The sequence below is a fragment of the Tympanuchus pallidicinctus genome, unplaced genomic scaffold (assembly GCF_026119805.1).
Source record: "Tympanuchus pallidicinctus isolate F22 unplaced genomic scaffold, pur_lepc_1.0 scaffold1, whole genome shotgun sequence".
In the NCBI taxonomy this organism is placed as follows: domain Eukaryota; kingdom Metazoa; phylum Chordata; class Aves; order Galliformes; family Phasianidae; genus Tympanuchus; species Tympanuchus pallidicinctus.
In genome coordinates this window covers 81,365,913-81,381,635 of record NW_026294618.1, presented here as the reverse complement: position 1 = coordinate 81,381,635, position 15,723 = coordinate 81,365,913, and the positions used below count along the sequence as shown (strand labels likewise).

The following is a 15,723-nucleotide window of genomic DNA, read 5'->3' as shown; positions in this document are numbered from 1 at the left end:
CTCTGCAGAATTACTGACTCAAAGAGAAGAATTTAGTGAATTCTCCTGTTCCTCCCAAATTCAGGACAAGCTATAGTCAGTGGTGTGAGTTGCAGTAGTGAAGTTTGCTGCTGCTGAACCAAGTAAGCTACTTCTATGTTCTCCTTATACTTACTTGATGGAAAAATATAAGACTGTTTCTTAAATGTGCTAATTCACCAGTTCTACAATATAGAATCGTAGAATCATAGAATCACAAGGTTGAAAACGGCCTACAAGATCATCTAGTCCAACTATCCTCCTATTACCGTTGCTACAACAAGCACTAAACCATCTCTTGTAGCTCCTCATCCAGACACCTCTTAAACACTACCAGGGATGGTGACTCTCCACCTCCCTGGGCAGCCATTCCAGTGCCTGACCACCCTCTGAGAGAAAAGTTCTTCCTTATGTCTAATGTAAACCTCCCCTGACACAACTTGTGGCTATTTCCTTGGGTCCTGGTTATTGCCTGGGAGAAGAGGCCAAACCCCTCCTCATCACAACCTCCCTTCAGGAAGTTGTAGAGAGCAGTAAGGTCTCCTCTGAGCCTTCTCCAGACTAAACAATCTCAGCTCCCTCAGCCGCTCCTCGTAAGACTTGTGCTCCAGACCCCTCACCAGCTTCATTGCCCTTCTCTGGACACATTCCAGGGCCTCAATCTCTTTTTTTGTAGCCAGGGACCCAAAACTGAACACAATCCTCGAGGTGCAACCTCACCAGTTCTGAGTACAGAGGGAAATCTGCTCCTCCCTGCTCCTGCTGGCGACACCATTTCTAATGCAGGCCAGGATGCCGTTGGCCCTCTTGGCCACCTGGGCACACTGTCGGCTCATGTTCAGCCGAGCATCAACCAACAGCCCCAGGTCCCTTTCCTCTTCACAGTCTTCCAGCCACTCATCCCCAAGCCTGTAGCGTTGCCTGGGGTTGTTGTGGCCAAAGTGCAGGACCCAGCATTTGGCCTTGTTGAACCTCATCCCATTCACCTCAGCACAGCGATCCAGCTTGTCTAGATCCCTCTGAAGGGCTTCTTACTCAATCCCTTCATCTAGATCATCAATAAAGATATTAAACAAGACGGGCCCCAGTACTGACCGCTGGGAGACATCACTTGTAATCACGGGTCGCCAGTTGGACTTAGCTCCATTAACCACTACCCGCTGGGCATGGCTCTCTAGCCAGTTCCTTACGCAAAGAAGGGTATACCTGTCCAGGTCATGGGCAGCCAATTTCCCCAGAATACTGTGAGAGACCATGTCAAAGGCTTTGCTTGAGTCTAGGTAGACTACATCAACAGCCTTTCTGTCGTCTACCACTCTGGTCACCCAGCTGTAGAATCACAGAATCACAGAATTGTAGGGGTTGGAAGGGACCTCCAGAGATCATCGAGTCCAACCCCCCTGCCAAAGCAGGTTCCCTACAGTAGGTCGCACTGGTAGGCATCCAGGCAGGTCTTGAACATCTCCAGAGAAGGAGACTCCACCTCCACCACCTCCCTGGGCAGCCTGTTCCAGTGCTCCGTCACCTCACTGTAAAGAAGTTCTTGCGCACGTTTGTGCGGAACTTCCTATGTTGCAATTTCCAGCTGTTTCCCCTTGTCCTGTCTCCACTCACCACTGAAAAGAGTCCGGCCTCGCCATTCTGCCGCCCACACCTTAGATATTTATAGACCTGGATCAGGTCCCCTCTCAGTCTTCTTTTCTCAAGGCTGAACAGACCCAGTTCACTCAGCCTTTCTTCATAGGGGAGATGCTCCAGGCCCATCATCTCCAGGAGATGAGGTTGGTCAAGCAACCTGCCTTTCATGAACTTGTGCTGGCTGGGCCTGATCCCCTGGATGCCATGCACATGCTGTGTGATCTCACCCAAAATGATTTGCTCCACAGCTTTCCTTGGTACCAAGGTCAGGATGACAGGCTTGGTACCAAGGTCAGGATGACATCCTTTCCCAGATCCTCCTTATGGCCCTTCTTGTAGATGGGAGTCTCAATATTCATATTAGAATGAGGGAAAGTATATTATTTGACACAAATTGATCAAAAGCTATGAAATCTTCTCTGTTACACCTGTCATGCTCCCACTCCAGCTCAGCCTATTTGCACCTTTTTATCCAGCTATTTGCGGGTACTTCCTTCTCCTCCTTTTAAGTGGCATGACAGTAAAGGACTTTAATCTGAGAATTGTGTCCTGTTTGTATTTTAAAGCAGCTGACATTTCCAGTACAACACTTGTGGTGTTTATTACATATGGGAACATTCCCTCACAAACCATTATGTTGGCCACAAATGAGCTAATTGGAGCATTCACAAAAATATCCGTAGCTTCAGAAATGCTCATTTTTTTTAGGCCTTATCTGCTTCAGGGCTAACATCAAGCCAAGTCTTGCAGCACTGTAGCACAAGTTCTCCAAGTTGCTCTTGGCATTCCAAGCCCTGCACAGCTGAGGCCTGCTCACAACATAGTTATGTCTTGTAAATAATTGACAAGAGAGACATACGTTGGCAAATTCTTTTCTGCCACTTTGCCATTCCTCTCCAGATATCTCACATTTCTTACTCAGAGGGTTTCCAAATGGAACTGCACAGTAAATGCACTCTCTGTTGTTTCAACTTATGGCCCTGTGATTAATCAATGTCATTGTCTGGGAACTGGGGAAAGCTGCCGGACCCTTCTGTGCAGAGCCGAGTAACTGTTTGTTTAGTCTGCTCCCATAAAGTAAGCGGGGAAAATTATGACAAGACACTAACAAGATTTTCTGTGCTTCATTTTCTGAGTGTCAGCTTTTCCCAAGCAACCACTCACATAAAACCAGAACTAAACCTTACTGTTGCAGGATGCAAGCGAGCAGCTTTACATTTAGCATTGGCAGTGGGTCTTGTCATTGCAGCATGTGGGCCAGCAACTTCCTAGGGCTAGGAGCGCTTGGAGCTGTGGGTGTGCTGGACTGGTGGAGGGCACCAAGGCAGCTGGTTAAAAGCCAGACCAGCTGACGGGAACAACAGCTGAGCAGGGCTGTGGGGAGCCTTGCTCTGATGCAGCCTTGGTGGGACAGGGGCTAACAGCCTGAAGCCCTGTGCAATGTAGGAGGAGCTGGGCAGGGCCCAGGTAAATAATTCAATGCTGCAGCAAAACTGTTGCAAGGCCATGATCCCTCATATTGGCTTGTCCAGGCATGTCAAACATACAGCCCATGGTCTACACATGGTCCAGCACTGCTTGCAATGCGGCTGCCCTCTGCCATCACAGCAGCAACTCTTCCCCATCAAACACCTGGCCCTGCCCAACTCCAGGCATGCACCCATCACTCAATAATAAGCAAACATCAGTGCGCTATTAACTCTAATTTGGCTGAAACTGGGGCATGGGTTGTAGTACAATACAAACTCAAACTATGGCAAATAATTGTATGTATTTTGATACATGGGCTAAGCATAGTCCTGTGAACAGTGAAAAACACGCAGCCATGCTTTTTAGTTTTGATAAAGGAGTGCGAGAATAGGTTTCAAGATTGCCAAAATGCCTTTTTCTTTTTTTTTAATATATATACCTGCAACTCCATTTTCAGTCAACATAAATACATCACTTGCATATTTTCAAATGTAATGTATGGATACACAATCAAAAATTTGGTCATGCCTCTTTACCAGGCTTGGCTGGCTTTCAGCCAAGAAACACAGCTTCTAAGCTTTCTCTTACCAGAGAGAAATAACCCTCACTTCACAGTCATGCCTTTTTCACATCATTGCTTTTGGCAGTACATATATTTGTGAACAACTATTTTGAAAGATGAAGCACAGGAAGAGTAACATTTCATCAAAAATCTCTGATGAACACATTGAGAATCCATTAAAAATTGTAACCACTGCCATCAAACCAGCCTGATATGGAAGAACAAAAGCCCCCACAGTGGAGAGTTAAGTATCTTCTGCAACACACGCTATCTGAAGTGAACATAAAATGGTAGCAGCCTCCAGCAAGCTCTTGCAGGTTCAGAATACAACACAAAGAAAGAAAAGCCATAATTGTTCCCAACGGTAGCAACATAAGCCATAGAGCCATAGCTAATAATCACCAGAACCATCTGCTCATCCAAGCAGCAACTCCTAGCACCTCCTAGCACCTCCTAGCAACTCCTAGGCAAGTGATAGAAAGATTCTCTTATTTCAGGCATTTACTCAATACACAACAGAAAAATGTCAACAAAAATCAAGCATTTTCCCTTACAATTCAGCATGCAAGAGATTCAACAGCAGGATTATCCACAGAAAATGCAAAGAAAGAAACTGTAGCAGCTGTGATAGTCCCTTCAGCACAAGCCCAGTCCTGTTTTACACAAATGCTGACAAAATAGATAAGCACATTTTCTCCTTACAGTCAGAATTTATAACCTGAAGTGGCTGTTATAATGAAAAAGTAAATGATCCTCTAATACTCAAATCAATCTTGTGAGAAATAACCTGAATAATGAGTTACAATTGTAAGAGATGAAATTAAGACAAGAACAGTTAAATAAGGATCTAAGAGAATAGATAACATTTAGTATGGTGTTGGAAGCCTAAATTAGACTTTAAAATGTATGCAAAGACAGAGGAATAAGGGAGGAAAAAAGGAACAGGAGCAGAGTCCTCAGATAAAGGTGAGTCTTTTGATGAGAAATAATCAGAAGCAGATTTACATTATTTGAGGAAAAATCCCCATTTCAAATAGAGCTTTTGATCTACTTTTTAGAGTTTGGAACCATAGAAGGATTTACATTTACAGAATAAGATATTCCAAAATGTTAGCAACTCAAAATGGTTTGTTGCAGATGTGATTAGAAATTGTATCTAAAAGCATGGGGAGCTGCAAGATGAGAAACTAACTAATAAAATCTTTCACCTTGCACACTAATGGGAGCACAAAAGCATAAAGATAAGAAAATGTCATCCCCATTTAAAAGGAAGAGAATGAAATAGATGATCTTTATAATATCAGCTGGAACACTAGTGACTAACTGAAAGTATTGTGGAAGGATGAAGATACAGTATTGTGCAATAGAATCTTGATTACAAAGGATTTGAAACACAGTTATTTCCAGGAATTGAGACATTTTAGCATTGACTACTGTATGATTTGGTACTGTGGTTTTTCTTTCTAGTTAGGTTTAGTAAAACTGAGCCCAAAGTACTAGCAGAAGTTGGAGCATGTGAGGATGGGATTTATCTCATCTACCTGAATATATATAGTGTGGCGATTTTACCCTAGATTTTTATCTAATGGGGGAGAAACAGGTACTCCTAAAATGTGATTAAACCTGCTCTAAAGCAGATGTCTAACATAGATCAACCTAGGAAATGCAGGAAGTGATACAATAGATAGTAGATCATTACTACAGTTTGCCTGTTTGCTTATTCATCCACAGGCTACCTACTCATTAATATAGTTACCTAACATTAGCCTGTTTATATACTTTCCTATGAAAAGGATTTTTAAGCAATCTCTTAATTGGTCACTTTGCTGTACCTCTGTTAACCTTCTTGATTCTGTTATTCAGACCACAGATATATGAACGGTGAGGAGATATGAACTCAATCTGACAAAGCCATTACTCAGAATTTAAAAAGTGAAATTGATCTAAGAGGAAATTTTAATTTTTGGATTGCCCCTGTCATGAGGCTAGTTACATCTGCTTTAAATATCTGCAAACAGGTCTTTGGAAACATAACAGCAGAATAATTTTTTTTTTTTTTCCCACAGTGCAATGTGAAACATCAGAGAAAAATCACGGCAGAGGCCCATGTTGTTTACTGCTGCCCAATTTGAAGCTACACAGGTTCCCCCCAGGGAACATGGATTTAGAAAACACATAATATTGCCTCAGGATTTAGTGTTGGGTTTTGCTTTGCCAACAGCTGGCATTAGATCAAGTCCTTCCAGCACAGCCTTGATTATCATGCAGAACCTAAAAAATGTTGGAATAATCAAGCTTTCATATAATCAGGGGCATATTTAAAGTATTAAATGCATACCAAGAGACATGATTGTGTAACAGCTAACAGGCAGTTACAGATCACCAGCTCTGGAAAATGAAACAGAGAAACAAATCTCTTATTTTATGTTGTTATTATTTCAGTGACATTTTGTAATCCAACAAAAGCCCTATTAAAAAATAATTAAAGAAGTTTTTATCTTTATTGTCTTGCTCTCTTTAATTATTTTCATGGTGTCTGAAGAGATTCTCCTGGCATTCTAAATAATAAAGCAATGCTTAATAGCTATTTTTCCATAATCAGAAGATGAAGGTCTTAGCACATTGTGAGGAAAACTGGTATGTTGCAAACAGAAAATTGAAGCATGAGAAAATGTAGCGACTTTTCCTGAGTAAGCTAGTGGCTGTAACAGCACTATAACCCAGATCATGCTATCTACAGTCTTATCTTTTAATGACCAAAATAAAGTTCTGAAGTGATTCCTGAAGTGAATTCATTCCCATTATCAATGATAGTACTAATTCACATAAGTCTGAAGACTTAAGACTAACCAAATTCAAAGAAGTAACTTAATTCCTGCTTGCTGTTAAATCAGTAATGAACAGCTTTTGTAACACTGGATGAAAAGATTTGAGTCATAGAATACCAGTGAGATTAAAGATACGGCTTAGATCTCACATAAAAAATAAGTCATGGTAAATACAATGTGCTAGTAACTGAACTCCAATAAAGGTTGGCTAAAAATCAACTAGGGTTCTCAGTAGCTGCTGACTATGATGCTTGAGTTACACTTGCACCAATAGATGAAAGTGGCTCTCATCTGTGGAGGCAAAATTGCATTTCATAAAAGGTGAAAGATTTTCGAAACAACAAGAGACATTTCTGTAACATAAGGGCTTAGAGCTGAACCTGATCCCATTAAATATTTTTTCTAGACCTTGTCTACATCCCTAATTTCTTAAATTCTAACCAGAGATCCTGGTGATAGGTAAAACAGCCAGTCCCTTCTCTGAAGGACTTGATATCTTAGTTCTCAGTAAAGCAATGTAGGCAAAGGTAAAATGGGCAAAAGCACCAGATCAAAGTCATCCTGGAGGTTGAAGATGGAGAGGAATACAAATCACTTCTGGTCAGGCCAAAATCTTGACAATGCATTCTTGAAATTGCTCTTTCTTTCCAGAGCTGGGCAGCTAATGTTGAGAAGGGTTTAGAGATTACGATGAGCTTTGCAGAAAGATTCAAAGCTCTAGGAACTATAAAATTTTAGAGTTACATATTCAATTCACACAAGTATAACCTTGGGAAGTCCCTGAAACCTTGACTGAAAAGGTGAGTTCCCACTTTAAATCTACTGGATATGTGCTTCTGCTGAAAGAGTTCTGGGAGTCTTCAGGAAAACTTCACCAACACCATTACTCTCTTTATGTTGGGAGTTTCAACAAAAGAAGAACAATGATTAAAGAGGACCAAACATATCCCTGATCCACAAAAGAGGTATATTCATCTGAGAAGAAAGCAAGTTAAATCTGGAAAGCTTTTGTGATCTACTACTGTCCATGCAGGAGCTGGTCTCGAGTAGAGCTGATTTTAACTTTCAAGGCTTTCAATTTTTCATTTTGTTGTTGTTGTTGTTGACAGTTTTAAGAAAACAAAAGAGAAAATTTTGTAGGTTGGGAATTCTCCCAGGATTCAAGACGTTGCTATTTTCTATTTCTAGAGCAGAAAAGTATTTTTTTGAAAACACAGCTGTCTATGGGTGCAGAGATGCAGAGATGATTGTTTTCTTTCTTGCTTTTGGGGGGGAGGACAGTAGCAGGGGGGAAGAGGAAGGAGGTAAGCTTTTTATTTCTCATTTACTATCTCTTTTATAATAATTTTTTTAAAAACTTCTGGGACTCTCTCCTTCAAACATCAGTCTCAGTGACAACCATTCGTAAAGGCATTTGGATTACATGGGCTGCAAAAGGTTTTAATCAAATGATGAATACAATTTTCATTTCACCCTAGTTTCATTTATTTCCTGCAAGAAAAGGTTGGGAGCAATTTTGCAGCGCATGGCATTTTAAGCCTGAATTTATTTATTTTATTTGCATTACAAACTGTGGACTGTAGTGAACTTGCAGAATTCACTAGATTCTCCATTGAGGGAGTGAGAAGACTAGAAAAGTTGTAAGGCTCTACTATGACTGGATGGTTGCACTTAAAGAGCTGTGGTCTACATCTTAATGTCCAGTAACAGTGTTCCTCAGGGGTTGGTATTAACAACAATATTTACATCTTTGTTTGTGAGATTGAGTATCGGGAAGAAATTCTTCACTATGAGGGCACTGAGGCACTGGAACAGGTTGTTCAGAGAATGTAGGGATGCTCCCTCCCTGGAAGTGTACAAGGTCAGGTTGGATGGGGCTGTGGGTAGTGGAAGTGGGTAGTGACCAGGGGTAGTGGAAGGTGTCCCTGCCCATGGCAGAGGGTTGGACCTATGTGATTTTAAGGATCCATTCCAACCCGAACCATTCCATGATTCTGTGGTGACACTCATACCATGATCATTTTCATTCATTTTCACATCAGTTTTGACAACTGTGGTTTCAGGATTCCCATCCCCTCTACACGCTAGTCTAAATAACTGAAGAGAATTCATTTTTCACTTCTGGGCCATTCAACTAAAGTCTATTCTCAAATTGGTCTGGTGAAGGAGATGATAGAAATAATTTTACAGAAAGCTGACCATTCTGTCTTTGTGAAGAAACGTTAAGAATCCTAATCATGTCATTTTTGTTAAACTTTAAATCTGGATGCAGTTAAGCCTCAGATCCACACTCCAGCCCAAGCCCAATTTGGATACAAATTAGGATACAAGTTTTTATCCAGCACACATCTGGTTAAAGGATACACAACATTTTTGTCTGACTTCTTCCAGATGTCTGTCTAGTGATTACAAATCAACTAGTTTAAATTGCTCAGACTAAAGAACAACAGTAAATGTACCTGACATTTTGAAAAAAATGCTCTGAAATAATCTGAAAAGAACTAAAGAGATAAAGTTTGTTGAAGAAAGAAAAATAAAAGCAATTCTAGACTGAGCTTAGCTACAGGGTGGAATAGACATCGTCCTTCCATTCCTGCCCATAGCTGTAGCAAGACTGCATCAAGCATACCTGAATAGAAACTCCAGAGATTATTGAATTTGAGGTTTGGTGAAAGTTGTTAGAAATATCTAGGACCGTACTCACATACATAACTAACAGCAAAAGCAATCAAAATTCCTGCCGAAACAAGAAAGGGGAACGAGCAGCAGAAATATTTGAGATTTCTATTGGAGAAAAATGCAGATGACTTGTATGGAATAATTATAATTTGCTACTATTGGTGAAGAATGAACCAGAGTGAAAAAAGGTACAGGAAAATGTCAATTGGAAGAAAAGAAATATGCCCCTAGTACGGCCCCAATGAACAATGCCTTTCCTGTAGTGCCATTAGAGCAATGTTTTTCTATTCTGCTTATTCACACTGCCCTATCACTCAAGAAAGGGAAAATAAATCAGGCTATCGCCTGACCTTTAAAAACACTGATTCTCAGTGAATCATCCCAACTACTGACACCATTTGATTGTCTCCTCAAGTCTCTTTCTACACATTCAACAGCTAGTAATAACAGTGCTCTGGGCCCTGAGTTTTCATGAAGCAGCCCAATTCCCCTGGTCCTTAAGGTAAATAAAGTATAGCAATTTGAAGCAAACAAAAGAGAAATTTATCATCACATCCACTGTGCCTGTAGAGAGAAAGTCAGTGACAAGAATGAGATCTTTGTGACCCTCTAACTGAAAACTCAACATGGCATCAAACAATTACTTCTCAAAATATTGAAACCTTTGTTACTTTCCCTTCACAGTTATTTTTAACTTCTTGTTCTGTCTTCCACTAAGATGGAGAAAAATGCCCAACTACCAGAAGAAATTCTTTCTGTATTTATAGTTTGAGTTGACTCACAAAGGTCTCTGGGAAAAACAATGTGAAAGAGAGTTCCATAGTTATTTATGAATACAGTAAGGTTTACAGAAGTACCGTGGCTATTATTCTAGCATTAAAAACTTAGAATGCATTAACTTTGTTTCACCATGCTGTGCTGCAACCCACTGGAAGAGAAAACAGTAGTAACTTGTAAACTAGATTCTGCTCTTGTCCTCCTCCCCACCTCTACTTTAATTTTTAATTTTTTTTTTTGGTCAAAGCTGCCAAAATGATGGGGAAAAAGAAGTAAACATGACCTGAAATTTATTACTTTCTTTGGAGTGAGAAAAAAATACAGAAAAAAAAAACCACGTACGTTTTCAAAATAAAGAAAAAAAAAAAAAAAAAAAAAGTCTCCAATGCAGTTTCCAGTATCTACTATAAGACATACATACCTGATGTGTCCAAAATCGTCATCTGTCCTCCAATTTCCTTTGCAGATTCTTCTGACTCTTCATTGACTGTTATGGAATAGAAATGAAAATAGGAAACTGAGACAACTGAAAGTGGAAAAAAACGTTAATATAGAACAACTTCAAATTAATCCCTATTTCTGCTCATTGAACTTTGAGGCTGAACTCCTTGAGAACTGATTTATCTAAGTTGTCCATTTAGGTTACCAAGGTCATTGAATCTCTGCTGTCAGAGGAAGAAATCTCCTATAGACAACAAACAGCAGTAACTCCCAATAATTTCACTAAAATTCAGTGATTATTTCACTCATTTAACTATTTTTACCATTGCTACTTTCATCTTCAGAAGTCTTTTTCTCATTTGTAGATTAAATTTATTCATAGTCAGTTCATATTCATTTATTCTCATACCAATGTTTTCCTTTAGCTTAAAATGGCTTTTCTTCCCTGATCTTTATTCCCTGGATGTATTTATAGAGAATAGCAACATTCCCTCTCTGTTCTCATTTTGAAAGGCTTGAAAAGGCAAGTTTTCTTCTAATGTCTCTTGAGCAATATACTCATTATTTAGCTATTCATCTAGTAACCTTTTTTGCACCTCTTTCAGGTTGATTTAATCTTCCTTGACTACAGATTTACAGAGTTTTCAGTGTTGTAGAACACTGCTATAGAGTCGGCATGATTGGAAAGTTTCCCACATCCATCATATATTTAATTGTGAGAAATGAATATCTATTTTACTCTTTAGTCAACGCCATCCTGTATCTTAAATATCTCTATTTCTTTACTGTTTATCCTGCTTTATTCCTAGGTAGTAATCATCTGATTTCTCAGTTTCTGTTTTGCTAAGCTGAACAGCTTATGTTCTCTTCTTTCACAACTGGATACTCACTCATTTTCTTAATCATTTTAACACTTGTTCTCTACGTTTACTCCAATCTGAAATCATTTTTCTCACAAATTTAGAACTCACTGACAGCATTCCGAACACCTTCCCACAACATTGCTATTAATTCCCATATATCCGTCTGATATATCCAAGGAGAACTCATTTTTAATGATGGCATCATACCAGTGGCTCAGCCACTGACAAATTTTGGGACTAATAGATATATATCATTTTCTTTCTCTTTTAGTTCTGGATAGTGAGATCTCAGGGAACACGATAAATTCTTGTAATTTAACCTATATTGCATAATGGTAAAGAGTCGCTCATTTTGCCCCTTTCCTATTACTTTGAATCATCTGAAATCTAATTCTTCATGGATATTATTTTGAAGCTGATTAATATGGCTGTTACCTTTTGTGTTTATGTCATCAGCTCTTTTTCTGTTCCAGGACCAGAATCATTCACAAAAGCAATTTATTAAATCACTCTTAAGATTAATTTTTGAGGAAAAACACCAGTTTTACTGCGCAATGATTCTTGTTCTAACACTACCCCTCCTGTTCATTGATTCATTCTGACCATTGAGCCACATTCTTAACAATTTTGTGTTTTTTTACAGATCTACACAATACTGATCCACCTACATAAAACTAGTAATGAACACAGCATCATATCTGAAATAACTTACTGAAGTCTGGCTAGAGAAGAGCAGGTGTGCTTTCTTTGTGTAGAAAAAAAGGCCACAAAATAAATCAGATTAAGCTAGCATTATGCACATTCAATAAACCCTTGTAGCGTTCTGTACATCGGTCTCTTCAATGATTTTTTTGAATACTTAACAAACTTCCAAGGTCTTACCAAGGATTTCTTGCTTTTCAGTTCATTTCTTCTTTTACGTAAAAGCACTGAAATATCTTATTTCCAGCTTTATGCTGTCGCTACTTTGAAATGCACATTTAAAATCCTTCCTGAATGAATGAAGATTTAATTTGGCAATTCTCTCAGGGTTCTGAGCTGAAGAAGAGCTACCCCTATCATTTGAGAGCATTCAACACTTTGCGTTCAGCTTCCTCTCAAGTTCAGTTTGGAATTCCAAACTCTTGTTCCAACTACCTACCATCCCCTTTACTTCATGTATATAATTGGTCTTGTTTAAGACTATCAGCTGTTCTGTTCCTTCTGGCATTTCGTATACACACTGGGAGATTTCCTATCTTTCAGTCACCCCTTTTTTCCTTTTGGCTAATTTTCTCCATTTACACTCCGATGGCAATTTTTAGGGATGTATTTTTCTTCAGATTGCAAGGGCTACTTGAGTCAACAATATTTTTAAACAAAACTTCTCCATACCTTCTGGGATCTCAATAACAAACAAAGCCAAGGACCTCTGGACCTAGCAAGAACTAGCCATGCAGAGGCTTTCTGAAGAAAGGCTATAGAACAGAGAAGATGAACGTATGTACACGTGTGCAGGAGTAAAAGATACCCTAGTTTCCTGTATCTGCTCAAGGTAACTAGAGCAAAACAGTGGAAGTTTTTCATAGTTTTAAGCACTCTCCATGGATCACAAAAGCCTCCAATTTCATCAACACATTTCTTTCCATTGACAGTGTTGGACTGGTTTAGGAAATAGCTTTTGTTGTCAAGAACTAAAACCCTATCTTATAAAATCCTTTATTTTTATCTCTAAGTACACTGGACATTATACAAAGAAAATAATCACAAGGACCTATCTGTCTTTGAAAGTTCCTTATCTGCATTGACTTTCAGTGGATGGAGTAATTTACTAGGTTCTCCAGCATTAGCAAAACATTACTGCATTTCATCAGAATTGCATATACACAAACTCATTTGAGAATGATTTCTGGATAGGGATAAAAAATGACTTGTGCAGTACCACTGAACACATGTAAATGAAACTAATTATAAAGTACATCACTCCTCATGGACCAAGTAACATCTTGTGTGGCTCCATTGGCCCTCTTTGCTCATTTGTCGAAAATCTGTTAATGAAAGTATATTTTAATTTGTAAATCATTATCTGCACAGCTCATCCAGCACAGAATGAAGGGAGGTAGCAAACCAGCTCTGTGACATCCGGGACACTATAACTCTGAGTATATCTGCTTACTATATTTTGCATTATTTTAGAAGAAGGAAATGCACCTGCAAGGCATTCAGACACTCCACTATCCATGTCTCTTACTGCAGATGGCAAGCACAGAATCCTATCATGTCCTTGTTCAATGCCCGGTTTCTAGTATTTCACAAAAACTTCCCTACCCATGCAATTCATTAACGATATTTTTCTCTCATAGTCCTTTCAAAAGCCTTAATTTACAGTCTGTTTGGAGGAGGGGAAGAAACCTAGTTCAAGATAACGAATGAAGAGTTTATCAGCTAGTGAATGTTTTAAACCACTGGTCCCCATTAGGTGGCAATGCCACTTCTATCACTATCAATAAATCTACATAGCACATGAAACTATGCAAGAAGAGAGACAGAGCTCACAAATATTTGCATGTAATTCTGGTTGTGCTAGTCTGTAGGACAGAGACTAGGATGTGAATCTCAGCATCTACATCTGTGATATCCACATCATCTTTCCTATAAAGTTTGGGCCTCAATCTTCCAAGACAACTCATGTTTTCTCTATTTAAAGACTTGGGATGCTCAAAGGTTTTAGAAATGTCTGGAAACTTGTATTTGTTTTCTTCTCTATGAAACCTAGGTAAGACACTATAATACATTTTCAAAGTGTTGGGTTTTCAGAAGGCAAATTCAGAACATTATGGAAAATGGGTTCTCCTTATTACTTCTCATGCCATACATCTAAAATTTCAGGCATAAAAGGCAACCAAAACCTAATGTCCATTTTGAGATATTCCATCATGCAACTAGCAACTAGTGATTATCTCAGATAAGCAACCATTCTGCCTTCTTCATAAAAGAGCATCTGTGCTCAATTATGACAAGATGAGATATAATTTTCCTTCTAATCAGTCACTGGACTAGGATTTCAGCAGGTATGAGAGCCATGAAAGCAACTTGCATGAATACGGTCCAAGTTACAGAATAGTGCAGTCAATAATTTTTATACTTGCTTAAGAACTCCTTTAAGGAGCTGATCTGCCACTCAGCAGAGCATTTAAATTACTTAAAATACATGTCCATATACTTTGTTGAGTCAAGGCCATACTTCAACAAAAGGCCTTCCATAAGCACCACCACAGGAGAAAAAACATCAGTAGCCACATACACTCCTCACACCTTGCAGATACTGAGTTTTTTATCAACTGCACAGAAGCACACATAGAAAATACATACAGAAATACATATACAGAGTCTATATGTATACATATACATTAGTTTATATTTATCTTTTTCTAAGATAATCACAGAAAGCACCACAGAAATAGATACCTGATCCCACCCAAGTGAGAAGAAGCATGTGTACTTTCCACACGGCGGGCATGGCAGCCAAGATTTACTTTGTTAGCCATTTAATGATTCTGTGTCTCAGGAAATAAAAGCTACTTTGGGGTCAGAGAACAAATTAATCCTGCTTTCTACAAACTACCTCACTGCTCTCTCTCTCCTTTCCTACCCATGAATTTCAGGAACTGTAAAACTATTTTTGCTTTCTGCTCTTGTTTTATTGTTAATGTGATTCTTCTTTAATGTCTACCAGGCTTTGCCTCTGTATTATTCCAAGAGCTAATGGGAATACATTGTTTGGGCAAATCCACTGAACAGGACCCTGTGTAAGCAATTGTAGCAATTAATTGAACAATAGGATTAATCTCACTGTCAGACTATGCCACTATCTAATGACACACACCTGATGTCAGTGACAGTTGATGAGTTGTCAGCAATAAAGATATTTGGACTAGATAACATTACATATATCCAAGTGATGATCTTATTTGCTCACATTGCCCAAGGCAATGTAATTCATAAAAATTCAGCTACCTTCATGCTTGCTGATATCGTTTGAGCTGATGTAGACTGTCACTATTCAGCATAAGTGGAATAGAAAGATTTCTTCAAGGATTCATTGTATTCTCATTAAGTCAGGCTATGCCATTGCCTACTCACTCTACTGGAGAAAGGACTAGCGTGACAGTGAATCTTTCAAAGGCAACTGGCAGTTTGGGATCAACTGTTCCCAATTTGGCCCACAGAGGTTCTGCTGTGATTTTACACAAGAATGACAAAGCGTTAATGAATCTGTAGCACTGCCACAGCATTATCAAGGGGAGATGTCCTCATGCAGGGGCTGGGACAAAATGAACAGCTTTTGTGAAGGATAAATGCAAACAAAGGAACAGAAAATACTGGCAGAGAAAAGCACCTAGTGACACAATACTGAGAAGTGAAATATGGAATTAGGTGCTTCTTCCACCCACATGCTAGATAGAAG

General features: G+C 39.1%; 1 long non-coding RNA gene across 3 annotated transcripts in view; it reads right to left on the bottom strand.

Annotated features, from left to right (window-relative positions):
- The window catches only part of LOC128080789 (uncharacterized), a 335,835-nt gene that overhangs the window by 52,157 nt on the left and 267,955 nt on the right, over positions 1 to 15,723 (bottom strand). For all 3 annotated transcript variants that reach the window (XR_008206887.1, XR_008206889.1, XR_008206888.1), the window contains one exon: positions 10,394 to 10,459. This is a non-coding gene — a long non-coding RNA (uncharacterized LOC128080789). The remainder of the gene's footprint in view (positions 1 to 10,393; positions 10,460 to 15,723) is intronic.